Below are 4,862 nucleotides of genomic sequence, written 5' to 3' on the forward strand. Positions count from 1 at the left end.
AAAATGCAAAAATATTTTCTAAAGTGGTTACACTGATTTGCATTCCTTCAACAGGGCAAAAAGATCCTGTTGGCCCACATACTCTCCAACTCTTGGTATTATCAGACTTTTACGTTTTTGCAATTTGAATGGGTATAAAATGTCATTTTATCAGATCTTGATTTGTATTTCCCTAATCACAAATAACTTTGAACATCTCTTTATATGTTTGCTGGTTCTATATTTCCTTCTTCTCTGAAGTGGTCTAACAGAACTTTTTTTTGGTACCATTATGACATCCAAGAACAGTAACAGTGATTCTTGGCACTCTATTAGAAGTGCATGCATGCCAAATATGCTTCCACTGATTCCATTTCTTCTTTCATTTATTCATTCAACAAACATTTGCCCAGACCAGGGATGCAAGGGCAGAATGACAAGCTGGAATAATCAAAGTTCAACTGCTATGGTTCGAATGTTTGTCTCCTCTGAAACTCATATTGAAATTGTCATTGTAACAGTATTAGGAGGTGGGGCCTTTAAAAAGTGAATAAGCCATGGAGGCTCCATTCTCATAAACTGATTAATGCTGTCACTGAGGGAGAGGGTTAGTCGCCTCAAGAGTGGGTTGTTATAAAGTGAGCCCAGTCCTTTGTGCTTTCTCTTTGTTCATACACTTGCTTGTCCTCTTGTCCTCTGCCATGGAATAATGCAGCAATAAGGCCCTCACCAGATGCTGGCACGACGTTGGACTTCCCAGTCTCCAGAACTATGAGCCAAATAAGCTTCTTTTCTTTATAAATTACCCAATTCTGTTATAGTAGCAGAAAATGGACAAAGATACCAACTCTCTAAGAAAATAAAAATGAAATTGGACTATAAAAATCTGCCTTGCTATTCACCAGGATGGAAGAACAGACACATATAAAGCCAAATGCAAAATTCACAAGAAACATTTCTTTTAAGGACATGCTGCAGTTGTAATGCCATAAAGAACCCCTACTTTCAATGCCTATTGCTTTCTTAGTCAATGAGAAACTTTGTTCTCTACAATCATAGACTATCAGAAACTTTGCTGTTTGAAATGATATCAGTAAGAGTGAAACATCTGACTCATGGGAGATTCTAAGTCACTACCAGACAGAGAAGCAAGATTCAATTTTCAACCCAGGTGCAAAGCTTTAGGCAAGAGTTATCTGGGGACACAAAATTCTACACCTAAATTGTTCCCAAGGAAACAGCACTCTGGGTTCACTTCACAGTTGAGACCTATCAATGACCCTTTATATACAGCCCTGCTTTGCTTTGAACCCACTAAAACACTGCTTCATTTAAATTTCATCTGAACTCCACTATTGCTCAAAATCCCATAAGAAATCTATCTTTTCCTTTGCTTACTGAGCTGCCCATGGTGCCCCTGGTGTGCAGTCTCCCTTATTGATTGCTGGATCTGTCAGACTACAAATTAGTTTGAGACTAACTGGACTAGGACACCTCTAACCTTCAAGATTGTTAAACCGAGGACCAGAGGGGATAAGACTGGATTGAGAGCCCCCAGCAAGTCCACACTTCAGCCTACACCAGGTCCTCTCAAAATATTTTTTTCACCTGAGGATTCAGAAAGGCTTTCAGGAGGGCACACAGGCTTCTAGCTGTCAGGAGGATTCTCTGGAGGAGGAGATATTTGAACTTGGTTTTGAAGGATGAATAGGCATTCTTAAGTGAAGGGCTGCACGACTTCTTCCCCTTCTGCTCCAGTGACATCTCCCAGAGGGCAGTGGCATCTCCAGAATTTACACATTGGAGGTGGTATGGGGCAGCAAACTGGTTGAAGGGTATAAGCAGAGCCTTGTATTAAAGCTACATTTCAAAAGTAAGGGCACCATGACCGCATGTATTTTACTTCATGAGGAAATAAAAATAATAAAGTTTCCTAAATATTTTTATTGACATATTGTATTGGACTAAGGATACATTAAAAATTATTAGTATTGATACATAGTCCCTTTTTAGTTGGGGTAGATGGAGTGGGAGATAAGGTAGATTGCTGGAGCATTCAAACCCCGCATCCAAGCCCCACAGGCACAGCAGGAGGGGAACCCAGCACTCTGAGTTCTCCCCTTTTCCCACCTCATGGCATATCCTAGGAGGGCTTGCACAGCCCTGATTTCTCCTCCTCCTTCCCTTGTGGTATGTCCTAGGAAAAGCCTGTAACCAGCCTGACGTCTCCCCGCTTCTCATCCTGTGGTATCTGCCAGGAGATAGCCGCAGCCGCCCGATTCTTTCCAAGAGGCCCTTCAGTGTCTCGGAACGGTATGACACAGATTCGTAGACTACAGATCCAAAGACCCCTCCTCCAGTTAGCCCGCCCAGAGAAACGTCCCCACCCTTGCTCCCCGCCACCAGCGGGACAGCTCCACCTGAGTTTAGAGCAGACAGCCTGCTCTGTGAGTTTAGAGGTGTCCTCATCCTCAATACGGAATGGACACTCCTCCAACATGGTGTACCCCATGGGGAAGCGCGACGTGGGTGCGGCCATGTTCCCCACCTGACCACGCCGCCGAGGGTCACCCAACGTCCCAAAGCACCACTTCCGTAACTTCTCCATGTTGACTCCTGGCTAACAGCAGCTTCAAACGTGGTTTTGCGCACGCGCGGACCCCCCTCCCTTTCCCTCACTCATGCGAAGTCCCAAACCCCGAAAAAGGGCGGTGCTAGGGGTAGTGACCGGAAGCGGCTGCGGTTCTCGCCGGTTCTCAGCCGGGGTTTGATAGTTGTCAGGAGGATTCGACGTTCAGTGCCCAGGGATGTGGAGGTGATGGGGGGCCGGGGAGGGTGAGTGCTGGGCGATTCTGTGTGGTCAGTGATGGAATCGTTTATCTAACTTGAGTTAGATGATTCGCTCATCATTTTGCAGGCTTTTCTCTTTTCTAATATCACCGTTAAGGTCTTAAAGTTCATTCTAAGCCCCACTGGGTTTGGAGCATTATGTTTTTTAAGAGTGTTAACTTGTATTCATTTGTCTTTTACCCAGGAGTTATTCAAAAGTGGGGTTTCAGTGTGCAAAAGTTTATCGTTGTAATGGATTTCTAACCTTAGTTTTCTGTGTTAGAAAAATATCTACGTGAAGCTCATTCCTTGAAATATAAGGAGACTTATGGCCTAGTCGTGGTGAATTTTTAGAAACGTTCTGTATATAACTTGAAAATAATATTTAATTATTTAGTCGTCAGTTGTGTCATAGAAAATCTAATCTATCCTTTTTTGTCTGCTTCTTCTATTACTTTGAGGAGAGAGAAATTCTCCACTGTGATGGTGATTTGTCTGTGTCTCCTTACTGCTGTCTGTGATCCACTGTGAGTTACTTTTATATAAAGTATGAGACTTAGGTCGAGGTGAATTAATTTGCTTATGGATGTCCAGACTCAAGCACCATTTGTTGAAAAGACTATCTTTCCTCCATTGACTTGTCTTTCACAATTGTCAAAAATAAGTTGGCCATACTTGTGTGTAGGCTCTTTCTGGGTTTGCTATTCAGTTCATTGTCTGTGTCTATCCCTGTGCCAGTACTACCATGCTGTCTTGAATTGGATAGAGTGATTCCTCTCACTTTATTCTTTTTCAAAATTGTTTTAATGCCTGTGGTTCCCTTGCCTTTCCTATATGCATTTTAGAAAATCTTGTCTCTATCTACAAAGCATCTTGCTTGGATTTTGATAGGAATTACATTAAACCGGTATACCAACTCGGGAAGAAGTTAAGTCTTAACTGTGTCAAGTGTTCTAATCCATGTACATAGTATGTCTCTCTATTTATTTAGATCTTTTAAAATTTCTGTAAATGGTGTATTATAATTCTCATCACCCAAGTTCTATACATCTTATTAAATTTATACCTAAGATTTATTTTTTTTGCAGTGGTTGTAAATGGTGTTATCTTTCAAATTGCTGCTTATATATAGGAATACAATTGAGTTTTGTCTGTTGGTCTTGTATCCTGCAATCTTGCTGAGCTCACTTATTAGGTTTTACTTCTTTTTTGGTAGATTCCTTGGGTTTTCTGCATGAGCAATCATGTCATATACAAACAGGGATAGTTTTATTTCTTTCTTTGCAATCTCTGCTTTTCTTCCCTTATTACACTGGCAAGAAGTTCCAGTACTATGTTGAATAAGAGTGGTGAGAGTGGACATCTTTGCTTTGTTTTCAGCCTTAGGGGGAAAATATTCAACCTTTTACCACTAAGTATGATTTTAGCTGTAGGGCTTTCTTTTTTTGGACCCTCTTTTTTGAGCTGAGGAAGTTCCCCTCCATTCTTAATTTCAAAAGTAGTTTTTATCATGAATGGGTGTTGAATTTCATCAACACTCTATGAATTTTTATGATCTTGGGATTTTTTTTTTCTTTTTTAGCTTGTCAGTATGGAGGGTTACGCTGATTGATTTTTGAATATTGAACTAGTCTTACATTCCTGGAATAAACCCTACTTGGTTGTGATGTATAATTCTTTGGATATATTGAAGGAATTGATTAGCTAATGCTTTTTTGAGGATTTTTGCATCTAAGTTCATGGGAAATATTTGTCTATAGTTTTCCTTTTTATACTATCTTCATCTGGTTTTATTTTTTATTTTTGAGACAGGCTCTCACTCTGTTCCTCAGGCTGGAGTGCAGTGGTGTGATCATGGCTCACTGCAACCTTGACTTCCCAGCCTCAAGTGATCCTTCTGCCTCAGCCCCCTGAGTAGCTGGGACTGCAGGCACATGCCACCACACCCAGCTAATTTTATTATTTTTTGTAAATGGGGTCTCACTATGTTGCCCAGGCTGGTTTTTTTTTTTTTTTTTTTTGAGACGGAGTCTCGCTCTAGCCCAGGCTGGAGT

At 41.2% G+C, this 4,862-nt stretch overlaps 1 protein-coding gene and 1 pseudogene across 1 annotated transcript in view; one reads left to right on the plus strand and one right to left on the minus strand.

Annotated features, from left to right (window-relative positions):
- Positions 1 to 1,878: 1,878 nt before the first annotated feature.
- On the minus strand, positions 1,879 to 2,587 carry LOC105541698 (annotated as a pseudogene).
- A 121-nt stretch (positions 2,588 to 2,708) lies between these two features.
- ZNF81 (zinc finger protein 81) overlaps positions 2,709 to 4,862 on the plus strand; it is a 94,559-nt gene continuing 92,405 nt past the window's right edge. The window contains exon 1 of the mRNA XM_011982858.1: positions 2,709 to 2,794. The gene's annotated coding sequence lies outside the window, so the exon portion shown is untranslated. The remainder of the gene's footprint in view (positions 2,795 to 4,862) is intronic.

Source organism: Mandrillus leucophaeus, unplaced genomic scaffold (assembly GCF_000951045.1).
Source record: "Mandrillus leucophaeus isolate KB7577 unplaced genomic scaffold, Mleu.le_1.0 Scaffold243, whole genome shotgun sequence".
NCBI lineage: Eukaryota > Metazoa > Chordata > Mammalia > Primates > Cercopithecidae > Mandrillus > Mandrillus leucophaeus.